This window comes from Sinocyclocheilus rhinocerous, unplaced genomic scaffold (assembly GCF_001515625.1).
Source record: "Sinocyclocheilus rhinocerous isolate Xijiao unplaced genomic scaffold, SAMN03320098_v1.1 scaffold1899, whole genome shotgun sequence".
NCBI classification, from domain to species: domain Eukaryota; kingdom Metazoa; phylum Chordata; class Actinopteri; order Cypriniformes; family Cyprinidae; genus Sinocyclocheilus; species Sinocyclocheilus rhinocerous.
In genome coordinates, this window is record NW_015660895.1 from 178250 (window position 1) to 186540 (window position 8291).

General features: G+C 36.8%; 1 protein-coding gene across 1 annotated transcript in view; it reads right to left on the reverse strand.

Annotated features, from left to right (window-relative positions):
- Positions 1 to 6018, reverse strand: part of LOC107726123 (phosphatidylinositol 4,5-bisphosphate 3-kinase catalytic subunit beta isoform-like) — a 64092-nt gene extending 58074 nt beyond the window's left edge. Inside the window, exon 1 of the mRNA XM_016535627.1 lies at positions 5544 to 6018. The gene's annotated coding sequence lies outside the window, so the exon portion shown is untranslated. The remainder of the gene's footprint in view (positions 1 to 5543) is intronic.
- Between the last annotated feature and the right edge of the window lie 2273 nt (positions 6019 to 8291).

Here is an 8291-nt window from a genome sequence, read left to right on the forward strand (position 1 = left end):
TTGGAGGGGGGGGGTGGGGGTTAACTATTCCTTTAACCTCTAAATTTAGAGTCCATTGTGCAGCTGCCCTTTCAGTGCTGTGCCACGGTGGCAAAATTTCAATAAACACACACGCACACTAAAAAAGACGTTAATCAGTTACCTACCGAGGCCTGACTGAACAAAGGTCCCGTTTTAGCCGTGGGTGGAGCACACGTGTCTCTCACTCTCTTCCTCTACAACTAACTGTACATGCCTGTCTGAATAAAGCTGTGATATGCATCTACATGAGAAAGTTATGCAAGAACTGACAGACGGAAAGCAGAGACATTAAATTTTCAATTCATCGCTCTCTCTCAAACACATGAGAAAAACAGAAAGATGAAGGCAAAAGCATCTGTCACACCGCTTCAGATGACTGCAGTGCGGTTTCTCACTTTTCATCTAGGGCTCTCGAGAAATAGAAATCAGTATGTCTCTGTGATTATATGTCATGTCTTCTTCATCAGAGGTTTTTATTGGGTTTTGCATGATGACAGATTTTACACTGGACCAAGTAGTGATCCAACACAGAACCAAATGTATTCAACTCTTAATGCATGTGCAGTAATATGACAAGCAGGAACGAACAGACAAACAGAGAAATTGCCGGGCAAATCAGTTTGAGAAGAGGGCTTTAAATAGCCAGGTAAGCATGTATGTGAGCTTATGTGAAATATTGGCACACTTTCATTTTTTTTTTTTTTTTACTTGATCAAGTTACAAAGATTAGCCTCTCAAAGGCACATTCAAAAAAGGCACAAATAAAAACATTATAACATACATGCTTGTTATCGCTTCCCAGAGGATTTCAGACTAAATATGAACATCTGTTCACATATATTTAAAACGATTCTCATTTATGAATCAATAAATTATTTGCTTTAACACACTTTTCCTTCATTATTTTCTCTACCTCTTTTCCATCTATTCCTCTTGGTATGTTTCACTCCCTCCTTTCCCATCTCTCGATACTGAATTCTTTAGCATGTCCTGACTCGTATGCAGAGAATTGTAGAATTCCAAGTGTGGGCACGCTTAGAGTTCTGTTCAGTGTTCATCATAGAACTTCTCAAGCACGCAGGTGTGCATACAGGTGTGTGAGTCCGAGTACGTATATGCATGGCAATCAGGCCTGCAGATAAGAATGCAAATCAGCTATTATGTAAGTGCATAAAACAGAAGAGACAACCGTGCAAATGTGAGGCCACATATGTAAGAAAGCGGGACTCAATTAAAACTGTCAATCATGTGTCCCAGCTGGGGTTCCACAGGAAATGAGTGCAGATGGCTTGTAATCACTGACTATCTTGACACTAATTGATCAAATTATGGACATAAAATGAAAGCGGAACTATGATCCTTTTCTATTAACCACTTGCATAATTTGAGTAAAAACCATTTTAGACACTTCCCACAAGCTTAAAAACGTATGCCCATTTGTTAAAATAATGATATATGTAAGGCCTATATAACATATTCATTCATATATTCATTCAACAAATGGGTACATAATTGCCATCCAATAAAAGGTAGCAGCTACAAAAAATATTTTAAAAATTCAAATGATCACATCACTACAATCCATGTTAAGCTACCTGGTAGCTGCAAACATGCGTTGAATAAACCTACAGAGGCGTAACCACACAGATAAAGAGACATATGAAGGCACTAGACGAGACCTGAATGAGTTTGCAATTGTGGAGAACTCCCTCCTGAAACACCAGTGGCACTCACTTTTAACAAGACTTTTTGGCTGTTGAGAACACTGTTGCAACCCAACAGAAACGCTTCGTTTTCAAATCTATTGCATGTTGTCAAAGACGTAACCTTTAAGGGAAGTGAACCGTGCCCATTTACCGTATAAGCCCACTTCTTGTGTCATTTGAAAACATAATTAGACAGTATACATAAGTAGACAAAAGAGAACTGATGTTTCACAACAAAACATTTGTTACATTTTTTTCTTTAGCATTAATGTGCTAAACAATGTGCTATGAAATAAAATACAATTTGAACAAATTAATTTTCTGTGGTCCAAGGATTTAGATTAGCCAATTACACTTTTATGACCTTAGATACATCTTTTTATATCTGATAGTTGAAAGGAAAAAAAAACTGATTGAGGATGGAATCTAAATATTTAAAGAGTCATGTCATTAGACATTATATTTCCTTTATATTTTGACAAGAGGTCATTGTACTTTGTATAAAAAAAAACTTTTTTGCCGAACAATTTTTTCAATGTAAAAACAAACAAACAAAAAAAAACAATCGAAAGCTGCTCGCAAGGTACACGATGTGTGAGACGCGAGAGCTGAGGGCAGGGGTCGGTGGATATTTGTGGCGGTCAATGTGGATATTGTGGATGAGTTCTTCTGTGTCATCACGTTCTATTAGTTCTACAGCTTCAGTTTCGGAACTTTCACGCTTAGTAACACATACAGCTGTTCCCTCACCACAGTGCAACAGTGAAAAGGTACCCCTTTCAAACAGTGTCGCATAGGTATTGCGGTCTTTTAAAAATTCATATCATAACAAAAATAAACACCGGTATTCAGTATGAACCGGTATACCGCCCAGCACTAGTAAGTAGGGCCAATTTTGTTGACATTATTTATTATTTATAAAAGATTATGAAGTTAAAGATGTAATTCTTAACTCTAACTGGCTCTCCCATACATAATCTGCTCTTTAAACCATACAGTCAGCCCTGTGGGTGTGTGCATGTGTGTGTTTGTCCCCATTTCTAAGGAAAAAATTTTTCCTGCAACGCTAAAACAAACACACACACTGTGCTCTCACATGACTGAGAGAATCAGCCCATTCATGGCCCCTGTCACCACAGTGACCTCTCTTCTGACTGTGAGCGAGTGTGTGTGGGCATCCCAAAGTGTTTGTGTCCCCTGACTGATGACATCACAGTCTGCCACCGAAGTCTCTCTGAAGCGCTTGTCACATGTAGCTGGGTGAGGGCCAGGGAGCTCAACTCACAAAAACACACATCTACACACACTAATATACTATCTGACTAAAGATGACCTTTCATGTTTCATGACTTATGGCTTATGAGGGTGCAGAGTAACACACACACACACACACAGAAATAAGTGTCAGTCTTGGATTGTTTATGCTCATTTTAACTCTAAAATATGGTCCGAACTCTCTCTGAAAGCATGCATCAAACATAACATTCAGTTGCAGGTTTACAATCATCGTATTGTAATTTCTTTCTTATTTTCTTTTTTTAAATTGCATGCTTATTCCACACATATTATTTAAAATTACAGTCCTATATTTCCCTTGTTCTAAAACCAGTAAAGTAAAAGTAAAAGTAAAAAGGAAATAACCTTGGCAAAATTCACTGTTGTACTCATAATGTCTGCCAAAATAGTTAATCCAGTTCTAGTTATTGCTATATAAAAAATGTTTTTTTTTTAAATAATTCAAATTAATCTCATTCAAACATAGTAAACAGCTTTCAGAATCAGAATGTCATGTAGTTACATTTGAGAAGTGCCTAATTCCAAGTTTTACTGAAGTAACAATAACTGTGTTACTTTGGCACAAATTACAGTTACCATGGCCATTGTATATCCATAAAGGGATGGTCTTAATGGAATAGTTCACTCAAAATAACACTGACATTTCATTTCAGAGGTTCACATTGTTTTTATCAGACACTAAATATTTGTTTTAGGTTTTCACTTTCTCATCAACTAACACAGACTAAATAGCAAGGTGTGGTCTGTTTTTTTTTGTTGTTGCATGTATGCTAGTGTCTGCATACAGTGGTGCACTCTAATCTTTCCACACAAAAAAAAACTTTTTTTTTTTTTTAATACCTCTAAATCTTACCTCTACACTTATACAATTCCGGACTACATGAGTACACTGTAAAAAAAAATTCTGTAGTTTTTACAAAATAATTTTGCCAGCTGTGGTTGCCTGAATAATTTTGTAAAAAATACAGAAAAACTGTAAATTTTAAACTGTAATTTACAAACAAGAAAATTTGAATGTAAACCAGTAAATTCAACAATGCACACTGCTATTAAAATCTGTTTTGTACCTTTAACATACTGCCATAATAATGCAGGTGGTAAAAGAGAAAGCCACATGAAGAATCAAAGCTCATCACAAGTAGCTTCGCCACAAGCAGAAGTATATACGAAATGTCTGGTTGGATATTTTACAGTTTCTCCCTGTATATAGTACGGGAACTTACTGTTAACCTATTAACAGTTTTTTTCCGTAGCGTTTTTACAAAATTTTACAGTTAAAATTACACTTATTTTTTACAGTGTACCCTGCTGATGATGAAATACATGTTACGCACAATGGAGGCATTTGATAGTGTGTGCATATAAAAACAAAGTATACTTAGTAATACTTATTCTTTAAATGAGGTTCTATTTCAAATTTAAAAAAAAAAAAGACTTTTTATAAATACTTTGGTTAAAAAAAACACATTAGAAGTGAGAATATTTGGGTTTAAGTTTCCCACTCCCAACCTCATGTTTCATTCCAGATAATAGGCTACTGAAATCAGAATTTTCTCATATCTAATTAAGAATAACTAATGGAATATTGATTTAGCCGCAACCACCTTGGGAATGATGTCAAACTGAAGACAGTCTTGATCTGCTTCGATTTGACAAGATACTGGGGAACTGGGGAGCATCTTCAGTGGTTACTTTCAAGAAGGAGGTTTGCAAATTCCAAATTCTGAATTATCTGGAACGGATTATTAGATCCAGAAAATGCTTTTCCCTTTATGTGCAGTATGCATCAGCAGGTTGGTGAGCGGCCTGTGGGCGTGTCCTGGGGCTGACTGTGCTCAGCCTTTATTACTCATGTCTGTATGGCGTTTGAGTCATAGTTTAGTCCAGTATTATGGCATCGCATCCGTCTAAGACACGCAGCTGATGTCGTGCCTCCCTGTCCTATAAACCCACGTTTTATGGACTGTCCGGTAAACTTGTGATCGAGTGTCATCCAACCTGCCCTACTTTTTAACAAATGGCCGTAATGGATCGATACATTACGATCTATATTTGATAATAAAATTGTGACTTAACTTTATTACATAAAAAAATAAACATCAATCAAATGGATGCCAACATCGCATACAACTCCATAAAACTCTTCCATATCTACAACTAGCACTAGAAGTCAAGCACCTCGGTTTGATACTCGGAATGTTAAGAATGAATTTAGAGCATTTCACAACTCCCAAAGTCAACAACTTTTAGATAGACTGAGACTTAAATAATAAGTCAATAATTAATCGAATCGAAGCACAACAATACTTCTCAACTAATGTGTCATTTTTACTGTCTGAGCGTAACATCCCATGTATTCAACTTCAAATGATTAATAAACAAATAACGTTGAGTCTGGCAGCGCCTGCGATCAAAGAAGCTGTCGGCCAAGCTCGTAACAAAATGTAGCAAAAATCTACGCAGTTCAAATCAATACACACATTGGCGAAAATATAACAATAAACGGTGCAAAACGCTCACCTTTAGAACAGATTATTCCAACTGGAATGGAATGTCCGACGCCAGTTCTGTAGTATTCACGGAAACTAAATGTTAAAAGTTAACTGTCCGCGTCTCGGGTTGAACTCCAAACACCGGTCAGGTTTCAATCACCGTAAAAAGGCAAAAGCTGAGCCTTCTTCCCCTTCAAATGTCTAATGCAGTCTTTCATTCGACACGGTGCAGGTGAACAGCTCTAGTCCGCTTCCTGCTTCTTTCAGCAGACTGAGAGAAACAAGCGAGCGATCGCTCGATTTTCCCCCCGTTTGCTATGTACACCCTCCCTTTCCACACGTAACCGCTATTTTGTCGACAGTCCACAAACACCCGAACTTCTGAGCCGTGATTTCACCCGGAAATAGACAGAATGTGATGCGATGACAGTATACGCAGTCGAGAATGTGTTAAATGTCGTGTAAATATCTCCACGCAGACTAGGCCCGGTGAACTGCGTGACTCTCACCCCACTAACGCATTCCACTGGGATGAGGGTGCACTGGATACCTGCTCCACTTCTTCCCTTAACAACAAACTTTGATTTGTTACGATTTCAGCCGTTTTGGATGTTTGTTTTCCAGTATTATTTCGTTATTATTTAATTTAACTCATATAGTGTACTTTGTAACTTAATAATAATAATGATGAGGGGATTTATGGGGAAATTAGAAAATTAAACCGAAGTTTCACTCGAATGATTTAACGAGCGAATTTTCTTAATCCTTGCTGTATTCTTCCATAATCAAGTTCCTTAAAAAGGACTTGTTACGCTTGACGTTTCGCTTGTATTTCTTTGGGATTTGCTGACCTCTAGTGGTGATAGCGGATATATTGCAAATTAGCATCTAAGCGTGTAATTTTGGGCTGGAAAATTTATTTTAATATTCACCCTTCCGTTGTTCTAAACCTGCATGACTTTTTAATGTGTAATATAAAGGCTGATAGGTAAAATGGCAGCGCCAATGACCATTCATTTATTTCTTAGCGTATCTAATTTGGCAAAATTGACAGAATAAGAATGAAAAGAAAGGAAAAAAAATAAAAAGAGCAAAAAAATCCACAGAAAAGGTATTGGTAGCTTTTCACCAGCCAGGGCATTATCTGTTAAATTTACAGACATTTAATTTAACCCTAAAACACAATACAATGCAATACTTTATTTAAAGCGCAGGGAAAACACCGGTGAAAAATAAGTGCTGAAAATGTCTTTTTATAAGCACAGTACATTGGACGCTATATTTTTGACCCCATATTTACCCTTACTGCATGGCCTACAGAATAGCTCGCCATTACTAGAGAGAAAAACTCTTTTCCTCATAAGAGCAGGATGACATTGAAAGGATTAGGGCAAAGAGAAGTGCTGTAATTCTGAATGTTTATTGTGAAAAAAATAAAATGTATGAATTTGTGTAAAATTTTCATAATGAAATTATGTTATTAAATAGTTGCCTGTATTCAAAAACAACTTTTTCAAATTTACAGGATCAGTATTTTACCGTGTTTTCTTTTACGTTCTCCTATTAGAAGACATACTTTCTCATTGTGCTTTCCAGGTGTTTGGGCCAACTAAGGTCTTTATAGTTTGCAGTAATAGATCCTTACTGGTTATAATGGGGGTTCTGGTGCTGCAGTCATTTAAATTCAGCAGACTGCCTTACTGATGCACTTACTGTTGGTCATGTTTCAGTTAGAAATGATCAGATCTAAATTTCCTGATAAGCATTTCCAAGCCTTTCCTAAACATTCTCCAGTCATTCCTGTGGTGAGCAGAGGCAGAAATAGGACTGGTGGAGGAGATCAAGTTTCAAAGCACAAATTCTCTTTCAGTCATCCCACAGATGACTCCATACATGTGGAACTGTGTGTGTGTGTGTGTATATATATATATATATATATACACACACACACACACAGTTCCACATGTATGGAGTCATCTGTGGGATGACTGAAAGAGAATTTGTGCTTTGAAACTTGATCTCCTCCACCAGTCCTATTTCTGCCTCTGCTCACCACAGGAATGACTGGAGAATGTTTAGGAAAGGCTTGGAAATGCTTATCAGGAAATTTAGATCTGATCATTTCTAACTGAAACATGACCAACAGTAAGTGCATCAGTAAGGCAGTCTGCTGAATTTAAATGACTGCAGCACCAGAACCCCCATTATAACCAGTAAGGATCTATTACTGCAAACTATAAAGACCTTAGTTGGCCCAAACACCTGGAAAGCACAATGAGAAAGTATGTCTTCTAATAGGAGAACGTAAAAGAAAACACGGTAAAATACTGATCCTGTAAATTTGAAAAAGTTGTTTTTGAATACAGGCAACTATTTAATAACATAATTTCATTATGAAAATTTTACACAAATTCATACATTTTATTTTTTTCACAATAAACATTCAGAATTACAGCACTTCTCTTTGCCCTAATCCTTTCAATGTCATCCTGCTCTTATGAGGAAAAGAGTTTTTCTCTCTAGTAATGGCGAGCTATTCTGTAGGCCATGCAGTAAGGGTAAATATGGGGTCAAAAATATAGCGTCCAATGTACTGTGCTTATAAAAAGACATTTTCAGCACTTATTTTTCACCGGTGTTTTCCCTGCGCTTTAAATAAAGTATTGCATTGTATTGTGTTTTAGGGTTAAATTAAATGTCTGTAAATTTAACAGATAATGCCCTGGCTGGTGAAAAGCTACCAATACCTTTTCTGTGGATTTTTTTGCTCTTTTTA